Source organism: Protopterus annectens, chromosome 2.part2, assembly GCF_019279795.1.
Source record: "Protopterus annectens isolate FY-2018-M chromosome 2.part2, PAN1.0, whole genome shotgun sequence".
Classification (NCBI taxonomy): Eukaryota; Metazoa; Chordata; order Ceratodontiformes; family Protopteridae; genus Protopterus; species Protopterus annectens.
In genome coordinates, this window is record NC_056730.1 from 422,945,606 (window position 1) to 422,963,231 (window position 17,626).

General features: G+C 46.3%; 1 protein-coding gene across 1 annotated transcript in view; it reads left to right on the plus strand.

Annotated features, from left to right (window-relative positions):
* Window positions 1-17,626, plus strand: part of TNPO1 (transportin 1) — a 3,819,238-nt gene that overhangs the window by 553,365 nt on the left and 3,248,247 nt on the right. The window lies entirely within an intron of this gene.

The following is a 17,626-nucleotide window of genomic DNA, read 5'->3' on the forward strand; positions in this document are numbered from 1 at the left end:
AACATACAATGGAACTCCTTAAACAAAAAATATCTGCCTTTCCAGGTTGTGCAGAAAATAAAGAATTACAGGAACTTACGCATTCTGCAAGCCAAGTTACTAAACACATCTTGTAGTATGGCTTTGATGCCCTAGAAGCATCCTGCAAGGCAGCAGTCACAAGTCCTATACTTAGAAGGCATGCTTGGCTTAAGGAACCTTGCCAGACCATGTCAAATCAAAACTATTGGACGCACCATTGAACAAAGACAATTTGTTTGGCACCAAGACAGAAGAGGTCTTAAAAAAGATGGAAGAAAAAGCTAAATCTGTGCAGACAGACTTTTTGCAAGTCCAACCTCCAAGGTTCAGTAGGCATTGCCCCTCCAAGCACTGGTCCTTTCCAGCCCCCTCAAGGCCAGCTCAGACGAGACCTAGGGGAAGTAGACCCCCCTCGACAGCAGACCCAGGCAATGCAGAGATCTAAACAGTGGAGTTCCTCCACTTCAAAATCAGGGAGTGCTAAGCCGCCCCCTTATAGAAAGAACTCACAATGACTTTACAACTCCACCCCTTACCTCTGCCCACCTGCTTGTGCCCCTAGGAGGAAAATTCACCCCCCTTGCAAAAAACTGGGCCTCTATCATCTATGACCAATGGGTCCTCAACATAGTGTCCCAGGGGTACCTATTTTATTTTCTCACACTGCCAATCCCAAAAGGGTTCACAGATCTTCCTCCAAATCAGTGGGCAGAGACCCAAAACCAAGTTCATTCCCTGCTCTCCATGAGGGCAATACAGCCTGTTCCTGCAGACCAGATAGGCCAAGGTTTCTATTCCATACTTTTCCTGGTACCCAGAAAAGAGGGCACCTGGCTCCCAATCCTCGATCTATCAATTCTACACACCTTCCTTGTGATACCAAAATTCAAAATGCTCACCCTCCAGCAGCTTCTTCCTTGCATTTGTAAAGGACTTACTGACCTCCCTCGGGTACACTATAAATGAAAATAAATCCAATCTAGTTCCCACTCAATTGTATTATTGTATTCCTGGGAGCAAGCCTGGACACAGCATTACCAGATGACATTCCTTACTCCAGAAAAACAAGCCTATCTGACAGGCTACTTCTCTCAACTAGCCACGAGAACCCAGATATCCGCAAGGAAAATCCTGCAATTTCTAGGATTCATGGCTTCCTGCATTCTACTCATTCCATGTGCCAGACTGCATATGAGGAAACTTCATTGGTACTAAAAAAAACCTTTGGTGTCAACACTCTCAAGACCTGGAAACTATCATTATCTATGATACCTTGTCTAAGGAAAGATTTTCTTTGGTGGGCAGCAGCATGCAGCCACAACAAAGGCCTTACCTTTTCACAACCCCATGCCGCCCAGACCCTCACCACAGACACCTCAGATTATGTGTGGGGTGCGCACCTGGATGTCAGGTGCATTCAGGGCCATTGGAGCTCAAATCAAATACATCTGCACATCGACCAAAAAGAGATGCTAGATGTTCAGCATGCTCTGACAGCTTTCAGACCCTTACTCTCCCCGGGCCCTCTACTAATCAAAACAGACAACACCACAGTGATGTGGTACATCAGCAAGCAGGGGGGAACTTACTCTTATACCCTCTGCAGGCTAGCCATGACCATTTGGCACACTGCTTCAGCTGTGCATATCCACCTGCTAGCACAATTCCTGCTAGGCTCCCAAAACTCTCTGGCAGACAACTTAAGCAGAAATCTCCTAGACCCACACAAGTGGCAACTAAACCACAGCACCTTCAACCTTGTAACCCAGAAATGGAGCGCCCTGAAGATGGACCTATTTGCCTCCCACAGCAATCATCAGCTGAGCAAATTCTGCACCAGGGAACCTCACAGCAAGGCCTGGAAAGTGGATGCCATATCCTTCCAATGGGTAAACCTCTCAATCTATGCATTTCCCCCTCTACCTCTTCTTGCAAGGGTACTACTCAAAATAAGGGAGGAAAAACCAAGAGCAATCTTGATTGCCTCAGACTGGCCACGCCAACACTGGTACCATTGCTGCGCAGTCTGTCACCCTTGCCTCCCCGGTACCTACCTCAGATCCCAACTCTCCTGACCCAGAAGAATGGAGAATTCATGCATCCACAATTGCAGACCCTAAACCTGACAGCCTGGCTTATTCCCTGACCTCTCCTCAAGCTGCCAGCCTAAGCAAACAAGTCCTAGATGTATATGAGGCCAGATGCCTCAGCACTAGAAAATCCTGTGCTGACAAGTGGAAAAGGTACTGCACCTGGATCCAGACTAAGGGAGCCGAAACAGCACAGCCCTCCCTACCTCTAATCCTGGATTACCTAGCAGACGTACTACACAGGGGTCTATCCTTCTCTTCTATTAAAAATTCATGCCACTGCCATCTCTGCTCATTACAGCACAGAGCCCACCCCTCGTCTCACACCCTCTCATCAAACAGTTCCTAAGAGGGGGCTAACAACTTAAGGCCACCCAGAAGAGCTCCTACCCCAGCTTTGGGACCTTAACTTTGTGTTGGAAAAGCTCACCTTACCCCCTTTCAACCTGCAGCTTCAGCAGAGTTAAAATTCCTCTCTTGGAAAACAGCATTGCTTCTGGCCATCACTTCAGCTAGAAAAGTTTCAGAGCTACAAGCACTCATGACTGTAGAGCCCTTCATAATTTACCATGCTAACAGGGTCTCCCTCAGGACTAACCCATCCTTCTTGCCTAAAGTGGTGTCCAGTGTGGCTCTCAACCAATCCATTCATTTTCCCACCTTTTTCCCTAACCCACAAAACAAGGGGGAAGGATTCTGCACTCTCTAGATGTGCACAGACAGCTCAGATTTTATCTGGTTCGGACTAAATTGTTTAGAAAAACTGACCAAATGCTAGTCAGCTTCTCAGCAGGGGCAAATGGCAAGGCCATATCCCACCAAACAATCTCCAAATGTATAGCACACTGCATCTATTTCTGCTACAAACGGCACGGGAAGCTGCCCCCAAAGAGGGTCAGGAAGCATTCCACCAGGGCAACCTCCAACTCTGCAGTTTTTCTCAGAGGGGTCCCCACCAGGGACATCCTGGAGGCTGCAGCATGGACTTCTGTTCATACCTTCACCAAGCATTACCACCTGCCTATCTTCTCCAAATCCAGGGCAGGCTTTGCCACTACAGTCTTGCAGGGCATCCTAGCCAGCCCCCAGTCTTCTTGACTGCCTCCACCCTTTTCTTCAGCTTTGGGAACCAACCCAAGTGTGATGACTGCAGCAGTGAAACACGACGAACATAGTACAGTTTTGTGCACTTGCCATAAAATGTAGATGTTCGAGTGTATTCACTGTTGCAGTCCTGGTTTCCCCACCCTCCATCCCCCTTGTCTCTCTCTCTCTCTATTCTTCTCTGCTTACAGGGAATTTTTGGTATTTACTTTATACTGGTGGTGATGTTCTTCGTGTTTCACTATTGCAGTCATCACACTTGGGTTATCTGCCTGCAAGTAGCCCTCAGTCGGCCTGAATACCAGAGTCTTGGGATTTCTGTGTCTGATGCTGTCGCGTCTTCCATGACGTCAGGTCATCAGGGGTATAAAACATGCAGCTGATGCCATTACATCAGCTTTTCTTGCCGCTTGCGAACTGCTTCTGCTTCAGGCTCCCAAGTGCTGGCTGGCTGCTACCTAAAATTTTCATTTTTCGAGTTTCAAACCTGAAGTCTTCTAAAGCGAAGTACTCCATTGGGGATCCTTTTTTCTTGCTCTAACCGATGTCAGAAAAGGTTAACAATTGTCTTGCCTGTGGAAAGCAAATACCTCACAGAGATTTTCATTCTTACTGCATCATCAGTTTAGGCCCAGACCACGACATTCCTCGCTGTAGGTTTTGTACCTTGTTTAACGCCTGAACTATTCATCGCCAGGCTATCTTTGTCACTAAATTTTTTCACGCTCATTCTCCGTTTTCTGAAATGGCTTCCATAAGCCATCTGACTGTTTATCTTTTCAAAAAAATAAGGATAAAGTCAGAGACAGACCGCATAGGTCCAAAACTGCTGACGACGCTTCCGTTAAGCTAGTCGCCTATTCGTTGGTACTCAGGCGCTTTCGCAGCCCCTAATACCCACTTCTACAGATTCGCAGGCCTTTGCTGAGACCCATTCGGAGTCCGGTATGTCGTGAGATGCTTCTTTGACTATGGAACCTGTGGATGTCTACCTTGGATGGGTCCAGAGCCGCTGTGCCAGCACCGGCTTCTGAGGGTGTATTCTGACCTCCTGATGTTTGCATTAAACCGACATCTTTGTTTTTGACTAAAAATACAGAGTTTCTCAGGCCCAGAGTTCGCACTACACCTAGAAAACCAATGACCAAAGCGCATGCTCAAGCTCCCTTGCCACAGAAACAAATGCTTAGAATGGCTGAAGACCTTATTTAAAAGTCAAAGAATTGATTTTCCTTCTGATTCTACAGACCATGAGTCTGATGACTGATCCCTCTGATTACTAGGACATACCCTTATCTACATATGAGGATTCAGATGCAGGGGATTCCATACCCTCTGCCTCCTCTCCATAGGACTTTTCTTTTGGTGAACCTTGCATACTTTTAAGAGAGCATTTCCACTAAGAATGCCAGGACTATCCTCAGTCCAAAAAGAGACTCGGAGAATTTTTAGACTTGCCTCAACACAGGCCGCTAGCTATACCCCCTGTCCTGGACATTGTGGATGATGTCTTCATGGAATCCAGTCTTTCTCCTGACACCTTACCACCAGCTCCTAGAAAGCCTGACTGGTACAACAGAGTACATGACTCTCTTAAATTTCTCTTTAAGAATCCCACTGCAGATCCAGAAACCATTTCCCAGGGACCTAAAGGCATTAAGGCTACTAGAGCCAAAAACCCAACCTCTTCGGACAGGGATTCTAGATCTTTAGACAGATTGGGTAAGAAGGTATATACCTCTGCAACTCTTGCCATCAGGGCTTTGAATTGCCAGTTTCACGTGTTGACGTACCAGCAGCATATTATGGAACTAATTAAACAAAAAATGTTGCTTTCAGATTGTACAGAAAATAAAGATTTACAAAAGCTAAAACGGTGGTGGTGCTGCGGTAGCGTTGTCGCCTCACAGTAAGACGCTGTTTGGTTCGATTCTCAGCTAGAGCATCTTCTGCATGGAGGCATGCGTGAATGGGCGTACCTTCTTTGAAGGTTGTACGTCAGGGCTGGTAACTTGGCATGTAAAAATCAACTACCAATCATTAGTGGACCGGAGTTCCGCTGTGGCGATCCCTAACCGGGAAAAGCCGAAAGACACAACAACAATGCATTCTGCAAACCAAGTTAGTAAACCTACTTTGCAGTGTGGATGTTCATCGTGTTACCCTGCTGCAGCCATCACACTTGGGTTATCCTGCCGTCAGGCGGTCCCGCAGTCGGCCCGAATTCCAAAGTCTTGGTCCAGCGTCGGTTGCTGTCGCTTCTTCCCTGACGTCAGTGTGTCAGAGGTATATAAGAGGCATCCGACGCCATTTTCTCCAGTCTTTCCTGCCGTGCGGTGCCTGAAGTAGAAGCAGTTCGCAAGTGCCGGTCAGCTGACACCTGAGATTTTCAATTTGAATTTCAGTCCGAAGTCTTCAGTAAAGCCAAGTACCCCATTGGGGAACATTTTCTTGCCTCAGTCCGATGTCAGAAAAAGTTAACAATTGCATTTCTTGTGGGAAGCAAATACCTCATAAGGACTTCCATTCCTATTGTATTTCTTGCCTAGGCCCAGACCACGACGTCACAGGTTGTCGGTTTTGCGCTAGGTTTAATAAACGCACTATCAAATGCCGTTTTGACTTCGCACGGCATTACTTTGGTAGGAAATTCAATTATATCATGCCGTCGGAGCAGCCGACGACCGCAATTCATAAAAAACGCAAGGATAAGGACAGGCAGCCTAGGAATAAGCCAGACCCTGAGGCCTCAGCTGGGCCTATTGCCAGTTCTCCGGTTTTCAGTGAGGTGCCTACGCAGCCCCTGACGACCACAGAGCTGGAACCCAAGACAGCTGCCGACTCCCAAGCGGAGTCTACTAGGCCGACACAGCCATCTACCGACACCGGAGCAGATTTAGACACCGGTGTAGAGGAAACACCTTCGCTTGCAGAAGGTGTCTTCAGACCGACTACACTCACCATTAAATCTTATGCTAAGCTTAAAACTCCTTTAAAACCTAAGAAAACTGTTCATCAGTCTACAAGTCAAGGCCCCATGCCTAAGAAACAGATGCTTAAGATGGCTGAAGATTTAATTACTCTTATCAGGGGTTCCCATCCCCCTCCTGATAAAAGACCAAGACAAGAGGAGGATTATGCATCCTCTAACCAGGTTTCTCTCTCCTCAGATTCTTCTGAGGAACAGGATTACACTTTTCCACCTTATGAGAATTCTGATGCTGAAGACTCTATTCCCTCAGCATCTCCTCCTGAAGACTATTCCTTTGGGGAAACATTACATACCATGATGGAACATTTCCACTGGGAAGGCCAGGATTACTCAGATTCTAAGAAAAGGCTCCGAGAGTTCCTTCTATTACCCCAGCACAGACCTCTTGCTATTCCTCCTGTTTTAGATATTGTGGATGATGTCTACTTGGAGTCTAGTTTAAATCCAGACTCTCTACCCTCCTGCTCCAGCCAAACCAGATAGATACTACAGAGTACCTGACTCACACAAATTCCTTTATAAAAGCCGTGTAGCTGACCCAGAAACCATATCCCAGGGTCCTAAGGGAGCAAAGGCTTCTATGGCTAAAAATCCTGTGCTGTCTGAAAGAGATTCCAGAGCCCTAGATAGATGGGGAAAGAAAATATACACCTCTGCAACTCTGGCTATGAGAGCATTAAATTGCCAGTTTCACATGTTGAAATATCAACAATTCCTGATGTCTCAGTTAAAACAAAAAAACGAGCACACACTCAGAACAGCCTGAGTTCAAGGAAATGCAGGATCTGTTGCATGCAGCTGAACAGGTGGGCAAGCATACTTTACAATGCGGATTTGATTCACTGGAAGCTTCCTGTAGAGCAGCTGTTACTGGCTCAGTCATTCGTAGACATGCTTGGTTAAAAGAGCAAACCCTTCCTGACCATGTTAAAGCAAAATTATTAGATGCACCTTTACAACAGGATGTATTATTTGGTGTCAAAGCAGAAGAGGTTTTAAAGAAAATGGAGGATAAGGCTAAATCTATGCAAACGGTCAAGGATTTCTTGCAGGTACAACCCCCTCGCTTCAGCAGAAATTGGCCAACAAAAAATTGGTCCTTTCCAGCTTCAGACAGATCACAGAGGGGCAAATACAGATGCTCAAGGGGCAGAGGTCAGTCACAGATCCCTTACAAACCTCGCCAATGGGGTTCTGCTACCCAGAAAGGAGGAGAAGACATGCCCCAAGGTAGCAGAAGACAGACACAATGACTCTATCCTCAAGCTACCAAGCAAATCTCTCCTGGCAACACCCTTGGGATGAAAACTAGCATTTATTGCAGACAACTGGCACATCATCACAAAAGACAAATGGGTTCTAAACATGGTCTCTCAAGGATACAGATTCCACTTTCATACCTTACCAAGGATCAAAGGAATGCCAAACCTGCCACCAAATCAATGGGCAGAGGCACAAAACCAAATTACAGCTCTCATGAACATGAGAGCCATTCAACAGGTACCTACACAGGAGCAGGGACAAGGATTTTACTCAGGACTTTTCTTAGTTCCAAGAAAAGACAAAGCATGAAGACCCATTCTGGATCTTTCAATTCTGAACACCTATCTGCAAGTACCAAAATTCAAGATGCTAACACTACAGCAGCTACTTCCCATGCTGGGCAAGAATGCTTGGCTAGTCACTTTGGACCTCAAGGAGGCATACCTGCATGTCCCTATCAGACAAAATTGCAGAAGATACCTCTGTTTGATTGCAGGTTCAACGCATTATCAATTCTCTGCACTGCCCTTTGGCTTATCTACTGCACCCAGGGTCTTCACAAAATGCCTGGCACCAGTAATTGCATACTGCAGACAAAGAGGAATTCAAATATATCCATACCTGGACCGACTGTCTTATTCAAGCAGAAAGCAAGGACATACTTTTACAGCATCTGGCATTTGTCAAACACCTTCTAAGTTGCCTAGGGTACACAGTAAACGAAAAGAAATCAAAACTAGTGCCCTCACAAAACATAACATTCCTGGGTGCCAGCTTGAATACAACAGCCAGACAAACGACGACAACTTTTTCAGTATTTCAAAATAATGGCAACAAAGACCCAAATCCCTGCAAGAAAAATTCTGCAGGCCTTGGGATTTATGGCATCTTGCATTCTACTAATACCATTTGCAAAACTGCATATGAGAAAATTACAATGGTACCTGAAAAGTGTATGGACTCAGCACAGCCACAGCTTGAAAACAATGATTCCACTCATTCCCTGCCCACAGCTTGGAAACAATGATTCTACTCATTCCCTGCCTTCAACAGGAGTTTCTATGGTGGGCACAGGCATGTCACCTCAACCAGGGTCAGCCTTTCACCTTACCCACAGCCAGGCAAACTATGACAACAGATGCATCGGACTATGCCTGTGGAGCACACATGGCAGGACAGTGCATTCAGGGCAAATAGACTACAGATCAGAGACACCTGCATATCAATCAAAAAGAAATGCTAGCAGTACACAATGCCCTAACAGCTTTCAAGGACCATCTACACCCAGGGCAACTACTAATAAGGACAGACAACACCACAATTATGTGGTACATAAACAAGCAAGGGGGCACACATTCCTACCCTCTATGCAGGCAAGCAATAACCTTGTGGAACACTGCACTGTCTTACAAGGTTCAATTACAAGCACAATTCCTGCCAGGAAAGAAAAACACATTGGCAGACGACCTAAGCAGAAACATCATGGATCCAAACGAATGGAAACTAGATCCACAAGTATTTGCAATGATAGCTCAAAAATGGGGACGCCCAGACATAGATCTGTTTGCAAGCCTCCACAACCACCAACTTCAGAAATTTTGCACAAGGACCTTCCATCCACTAGTTTGGAAAGTGGATGCTCTCTCATTCAGTTGGAAAACATTAACAGTGTATGCCTTCCCTCCACTGCCTGTTCTAGCAAAGGTACAGCTGAAAGTCAGATTAGAGAGGTGACAAATGATTCTCGTTGCACCAGATTGGCCACGCCAACATTGGTATCCAATTTTAAGGACCAGGGCCCACCATGGATTTTGCCACAAATTCCTCCCCTCCTCACCCAGCGAGACAATCTGATTCTACACAGCCAGCTCAAGACTTTAAAACTGGCTGCGTGGCAAATTACCTAAACAACCAGCCAACACCTTTATCCAAAGCTGTTATGGATGTCATTCTGGAGGCCAGGAGGCCCAGCACCAGGAAAACCTGTTCGGACAAATGGAAAAGATTTTGCTCCTGGAACCAGGCTAAAGGCCTAAATCCCCTGGAGCTGAACACTCCTCAGATTCTGCAATATTTAACTGAGATGTTACACAAAGGACTTTCCTTTTCATCTATTAAGATCCATGCCACAGCAATTTCAGCTCATTACAGCACGGATCCTCCTTTATTCTCGCATCCACTCCTAAGACCGTACCTCAGAGGGGCTAAGAACTTAAGACCACCAAGGAGAGCTCCAACACCTACTTGGGATCTCAACTTTGTCCTGGAAAAGCTTACACTGCTGCCCTTTGAACCAGCTTTTTCAACTGATTTAAAATTTCTTTCATGGAAAACTGCCCTACTACTAGCAATAACCTTAGCTAGAAGAGTCTCAGAGCTACAGGCACTAATGTCAGTGGAACCTTTCCTCATTTTTCATCAAGACAGAGTTTCTGTACGAACTAGTCCTTCCTTTATGCCAAAGGTGGAATCCAGTGTGGCCCTAAACCAAACCATTCACTTGCCCACCTTCTTCCCAAATCCCCAGAACAAAGGAGAAAGACTCCTGCACTCTTTGGACATTCACAGGTAATTACGTTACTACTTGGATAAAACTAAGGCTTTCAGAAAAACTGACCAGCTCTTTGTAGCCTATGCTACAGGATCACAAGGAAAAGTTATCTCAAAACAGACCATTTCTAAATGGATAGGACATTGCATACGTTTCTACTACACACATCATGGGAAACCAGTACTTGCTAACATTAGGTCCCACTCCACCAGGGCTACAGCTACATCAGCAGACTTTCTCAGGGGAGTGCCAACCAAGGATATTCTGGAAGCTGCTACTTGGAGTTCAGTGCACACCTTCACCAAGCACTATCACTTACCTCTTTACTCTAAGACTAGAGCTGGTTTTGCCACTGCAGTTTTGCAGGGCCTACTAGCCTCTTCTAACCCTGTTTGACTCCACCTCCCCTCCTTAGCTTTGGGATTCAACTCGTGTGTGATGACTGCAGCAGTTTAACACGATGAACATAGTACAGTTTTGTACCTACCATAAATGTAGATGTTCGAGTGTTCACCCTGCTGCAGTCCAGGTTACCCTCCCTCCATCCCCTCTGAACTAGCTGAACTTATCTCTACCTCTTTATCCTATACTACCTCTGTGGTGTATTTGCTTGTACCTAAGGGTTTTGTTTTATTTTTATATAGCCATATGTAAACATATATATATTTTGCCTACCTTTTGGGGGCACCTGACATCTGGGGCAAGAAAAACTGAAGAAAATGGCGTTGGATGCCTCTTGTATACCTCTGACGCACTGAAGTCAGGGAAGAAGCGACAGCAACTGACGCCGGACCAAGACTTTGGAATTTGGGCCGACTGCGGGACCGCCTGACGGCAGGATAACCCAATTGTGATGACTGCAGCAGGGTGAACACTGTAACATCTACATTTATGGTAGGTACAAAACTGTACTTTGTGATGCCTTAGAAGCATCTTGCAGGGCTGCTGTCACTGGGTCTGTACTGAGAAGGCATGCTTGGCTGAAGGAGCAAATCTTGCCAGACAATGTCAAAGAAAAATTACTAGATGCTCCGTTAAACCAGGAAAGGTTGTTTGGCACAGAAGCAGAAGTTGTTAAAAAGATGGAGGAAAAAGCTAAATCAATGCAAACTGTTGAATATTTCTTACAGATGCAGCCACCTAGATTCAGTAGGCATTGGCCTTCTAAAAACTGGCCCTTTCCAGTCCCTCCCAGGCATTCTCAGTCCAAACCCAGGGGCAACAGGCCACCAAGACTACAATCTCAGGGTATGCAGAGATCGAAACAATGGAGTGCTCCCTCCTCTAAAACAGGGAGTGATAAGCCACCCCCTTATGGAAAAAGTTCACAATGACTTGTCTATCTTCCTTCCCAGCAAAGCCCAAGTACTTGCACCCCCAGGAGGAAAACTCGCCCTGCATGCACAAAACTGGATGTCCATTACCCAGGGCCAATGTGTCCTAAGCATTGTATCTCAGGGATACAGATTCTACTTCCATTTACTGCCAACCCCAAGCGGGTTGCCAGACCTCCCTCCAAACCAGTGGGCAGAGGCTCAAAAGCAAGTACTTTCTCTTCTCAGTGTCAGGGCTATTCAGCCTGTGCCAATAGAGCAACGGGGACAGGGTTTCTACTCCAGACTATTCCTGGTGCCCAGAAAAGAGGGCTCTTGGTGCCCTATCCTAGGCCTGTCAATTCTCAACACCTTCCTGGTGGTACCAAAATTCAAAATGTTGACTCTGCAACAGCTTCCTCCTACACTGGCCAAGGACGCCTGGCTAGTCACCCTAGACTTAAAAGAAGCTTATCTGCACATCCCCATAAGGGAATCTTGCAGGAAATATCTACGTTTCAGGGCAGGCTCTTTGCACTGTCATTCACAAAGTGCCTGGCTCCAGCCATTGCATACTGCAAGCAGAGAAATATTCAAATTTACTCATACTTGGATGATTGCCTGATTCAGGCGGACAGTCAGGAATTGCTCCTTCAGCACCTGGCATTTGTAAAGACACTTCTAACTTCTCTGGGGTACACCATCAACGAAAAGAAATCACAACTGGTGCCCAACCAAAAGATTGTATTCCTGGGAGCAAGCTTGAACACTTCTTCCCAGATGGTATTCCTCACTCCAGAAAAGCAGGCTTATTTGACAAACTACTTCAAACTAATGGCCACCAAAACCCAGCTATCTGCAAGAAAAATACTGCAAGCCTTAGTGTTCATGGCCTCATGCATTCTACTAATTCCATATGCAAGACTGTGCATATGAGGAAACTTCAGTGGTACTTAAAAAGTCTCTGGTGTCAACATTCTCAGGACCTGGAAACACTGATTCCTATCATTCCTTGTCTAAGGGCAGAGTTCCTTTGGTGGGCAGAGGCATGCAACCACAAGGGACATTGTTTCACTCAACCCAAACCCTGACAACCGACACATAAGACTATGTGTGGGGGACTCGCATGGCAGGCAAATGCATCCAAGACCAATGGAGCCCAGAACAAATTTCCATGAATATCAGTCAAAAAGAAATGTTAGTTGTACAGAATGCTCTGACAGCCTTCAAATACCTTATCTTTCCAGAACAACAACTGATAAAGAAAGACAACACCATAGTTGTGTGGTACATAAGCAAGCAGGGTGGGAACTCATTCCTAAACTCTCTGCAGGTTAGCCATAGCCCTGTGGAACACAGCCCTGTGCAACCAAGTGCACCTGCAAGCTGAATTCCTGCCAGGCAAACAAAATTTACTGGCAAATGACTTGAGCAGAAATCTACTGGACCCACACGAGTGGAAGCTGAAACCCAAGTCATTCAAACTTCTAATCCACAGGTGTGGGATTCTGGAAGTGGGCCTCTTTGCTTCCTCCCAAAACCATCAGCTGGCAAATTTTGCACCAGAAATCCCCACAGCCAAGTGTGGAAAGTGGATGCCTGACCCTTTACATGGGAAAACCTTTCAATTTATGCCATTCCCCCACTGCCCCTCCTCTCAAACGTACTACTCAAGATCCAACAGGACAGGCGAAGGACAGTCCTTATTGCCACAGACTAGCCACGCCAGCACACATACCCACTCCTACGCAGTCTGACAGCAGTGCCACACGGGCACCTACATCAGACCCCCTCCCTGCTGTCCCAGTAGGAGGGAAAGATTTTGCATGCGCAGCTACAAACCCTGAACCTTGCAGCCCGGCTTTTAACCCCTGAATACACCACGAGCAACCCTCAGCAAACAGGTGCTAGACGTCATTATTGAGGCCAGAAGTCCTAGTACTAGGAAATCCTATTCCGAAAAGTGGAAAAGATATTGTTCTTGGAGCTAGTCTCAAAGAAAGAACACAGCTGTACCCACCTTACTTCAAATCCTAGATTACCTAGCAGAGCTACTCCACAAAGGCCTATCCTTCTCATCAATTAAAATTCATGCCTCTGCCATCTCAGCTCACTACAATACTGAGCCACCTCTATTTTCTCACCCTCTCATCAAACAGTTCCTGAGAGGAGCTAACAATGTAAGGCCCCCGAGGAGAGCTCCTACCCCTGCCTGGGGCCTTAACTTTGTACTAGACAAGCTCACGCTTCCCCCTTTTGAGCCTGCTGCTACAGCAGAGTTAAAATTCCTCTCTTGGAAAACAGCCTTACTTCTAGCCATCACTTCAGCATGAAGAGTGTCTTGAGTTACAGGCACCTAATGGCTGTGGAACCCTTTATTATTTTCCATGTGGACAGGGTTTCCCTCAGGACTCGCCCATCATTTATGCCCAAGTTGGTATCCAGTGTGGCTTTAAACCAATCCATCCATTTACCAATCTTTTTCCCTAATCCTCAGAATAAAGGGGAAAGGATTCTGCACTCCTTGGACGTGCACAAATAGCTCAGGTTCTACCTTGATAGAACTAAACCTTTCAGAAAATCTGACCAGCTGCTAGTCAGCTTCACTATAGGGGCAGAGGGCAAGGCCATTTCAAAGCAAACCATTTCCAAATGGATAGCACACTGCATCCATTTCTGCTACAAACACCTTGGAAAACCTACCTCACAGAGGATCAGAACTCATTCCACTAGGGCTACTTCATCCTCTACAGCATTCCTCAGGGGAGTCCCTACCAGGGACATCCTAGAAGCTGCAACCTGAAGGTCTGTACGCACCTTCACCAAGCATTACCACTTACCTATTTTTTCTAAATCCAGAGCTGGATTTGCCCCAGCAGTCTTACAAGGCCTGATAGCCAGCCTCAATACTTCTTGACTGCCTCCACCCTTCCTCAGCTTTGGGAATCAACCCAAGTGTGATGACTGCAACAGTGAAACACGAAGAACCTAGTACAGTTGTGTACACTTACCATAAATGTAGATGTTTGAGTGTACTCACTGTTGCAGTCCTGGATGTCCTTCAAGAATGCAACTGCAGTCCTGACATATGAGTTGTCCTGCCTCAGGCAGCCCTTCGGTCGGCCGGATTCCAAAGTCTGGGTCCGGCGTCGGCTGATGTTACCTCTTCCCCGACGTCAGAGCGACTGGGGTACAAAAGCATCAGCCGACACCATCTTCTTCAGTCTTTCTTGCCACGCGGTGCCCGAAGCAGAAGCAGTTCGCAAGTGCCGGTCGGCCAGCTCCTGTGTTTTCAGATACTGAAGTCATCAAAAAGCTAAGTACCCCGTTGGGGAACATTTTCTTGCCTCAGCCGATGTCAGATAAAACTGCAAAAGTTAATTGCTTGTCTTGTGGTAAACAAATACCTCATAAGGACTTCCATTCTTACTGCCTTCCCTGCCTCGGCCCAGACCACGACGTCTCGGCCTGTGCTGCCTATGCTTGCTTTATTAAGCGCACACTTAGGCGCCGGGCAGAATTTGCTGAAGACTTTTTTGGGGGAAATTACTCCTATATCATGCCGTCGGAACTACCGACAGCACATATTTCCAAAAACCGGAAGGACCAGGACCGACATTCGCGGCCCGTGACTTCCACCAACACCACGCTAAAGCCTACCACGAGTGCATTGGTCTCTTCGGAGGCGGTAATTCAACCGCTCCAGGCCGACGACACCGCTTTACCGCACACTTCGGTCCCGGAGGCTACCCCGGTGCCGGTTGTTGATTTTCCTCCTGAAACCGAAGCCCAAGATTTGCCTGACCACCATACCGGTGGACAAAGTTACTCCAGGACGTGGGGCAACTAGGCCTCCTGTGTCTATGTCCATCAAGGCCTACACACGTGCTAAGGCTGCCAGGCTAAGTCTCACCCTCCTAAATCTTTTTCACAGGGTCCCACTTCTGATAAACAGATCATGACTTTAGCTGCAGATCTAATTTCTTTAATCAGGGGCTCTCAGGCTCATCCAGACAGAGGTTCTCAGCCGCCTTCAGACAAAAGGCCTAGGGTTGAGCAGGCAGATACCCTTTCCTCAGATAAAGCCTCTGGTGATTCAGGCCATTCAGATTCCCAGGAAGAATCCTTCCCGGCCTACGAGGATTCTGATGCTGATGAATCCATTCCCTCTGCCTCTCCTCCTGAGGATATTTCCTTCGGGGAAATTCTCCACTCCATGAGAGAGCATTTTCAGTGGCAGGGCCAGGATTTTTCTGACTCCAGGAAAAGGCTTCGGACTTTCCTTAAGTTACCCCAGCACAGGCCTTTAGCTATACCCCCAGTGTTAGATGTATTGGATGATGTGTTCTCAGACTCCAGTACTTCTCCTGATTCTCTCCCTCCTGCTCCTGTCAAGCCAGACAGATATTACAGGGTTCCTGAAACTCATAAACATCTCTTTAAGGCCCACTCTGTGGATCTAGAAACTATTTCTCAGGGGCCCAAAGGAGTGGCCACTTCCACGGCCAAAAATCCTTTGCCCGCAGACAGGGAATCTAGGTCCCTGGAGAGGTGGGGTAAAAAAGTTTATACCTCATCCACCCTTGCCATGAGGGCACTTAACTGTCTTTTTCATATGTTTCAGTATCAGGATTTCTTGATGGATGGTTTGCAGAAAAAGTTAGCCTCTCCTGAGCCTTTAGATAGAAAGGCCTTGCAGGATTTGGTTCATAATAACTCAGCAGGTTAGCAATCATTTTCTTCAGTGTGGTTATGATGCATTGGAAGCTTCATGTAGGGCAACTATGACAGGGGCCGTCATACGTAGACATGCTTGGTTGAAAGAACAGACATTGCCAGATCATGTTAAAGTAAAGCTTCTAGACGCACCTCTGGAAAAATACAAGCTATTTGGTGCTAATGCACAGGGTGTGTTGAAATCAATTTAGGAAAAGGCTAAATCAGTACAAACAGTCAAAGATTTCCTCCAGGTTCAGCCACCAAGGTTCAGTAGGAATTGGCCTTCGAAGAATTGGTCCTTTCCAGACACTGACAAGTTCCAAAGGGGAAGAAACAGGCATGCTCGAGGTAGAGGGCAATACCGAGGATCCTACAGGGGCCGCCAATGGCAACCAACTAATCAGAGAAGTGGCGCAGGGACTTCTACTGCTCCACAGGGACAATCACAATGACTTGACTTTGACACCACCGACCAAGGCTCAAAGAGAAGCACCTTTAGGCGGAAAATTGTCTTTATTTTCAAAAAATTGGCACGTTTTTACAAAGGACAAATGGATTTTGGACATAATAGACAAAAGTTACAGGTTCCACTTCCGTACCTTACCAGCAAGACAAGGCATGCCAAACCTGCCACAAAATCAAAGGGCAGAGGCACTCGTACAAGTTTCAAAGCTGCTACAAATCAAAGCAATAGAAAAGGTTCCTCCTCAGGAACAAGGCCAGGGATTCTACTCAAGACTGTTCCTTGTTCCAAGGAAAGAAAAGCAATGGAGACCTATACTGGACTTGTCCGCTCTAAACACTTTCTCATTGTGCCAAAATTCAAAATGCTGACGTTACAGCAACTTCTTCCCATGCTGGGCAAGGGGTCTTGGCTGGTTACTCTGGACCTCAAGGAGGCATACCTACATGTCGCAATCAGACACAGCTGCAGAAGATACCTCAGATTTCTTGCAGGGTCAGAGCATTATCAATTCTCAGCATTGCCTTTTGGCTTATCTACTGCACCCAGAGTATTCACGAAATGCCTGGTATCAGTAATTGCACATTGCAGACTTCAGGGGATACAAATATACCCTTACCTGGACGACTGTCTTATACAAGCGGACAGCAAGCAAGCCTTGATAAGAAACTTGGACTATGTCATTCACTTACTACAGGCTTTGGGATACACAGTCAACATTCAAAAATCAAGACTACTGCCATCCCAACAAATAATTTTTCTAGGAGCCAAACTGGACACAAACTCACAAATGGCTTTCCTCACAGAATAAAAACAAGAACAATTACCAGATTACTTCAAATGCCTAGCAAAGCACACCCAGATGACTGCAAGGAAAATCCTGCAGGCCCTGGGTTTCATGGCATCTTGCATTCGTCTGATTCCACTGGCAAGACTACACATGAGAAAACTACAATGGTACCTAAAAAGTTTATGGTCTCAACACAGCCACAACTTAGAAGCAATTATTCCACTCATTCCATGTCTACAAAAGGAATTTTTGTGGTGGGCACAAGCAAGCCAGCTAAACAAAGGCATGTCTTTCAACAAACCTCAAGCAAGCCAGACCAT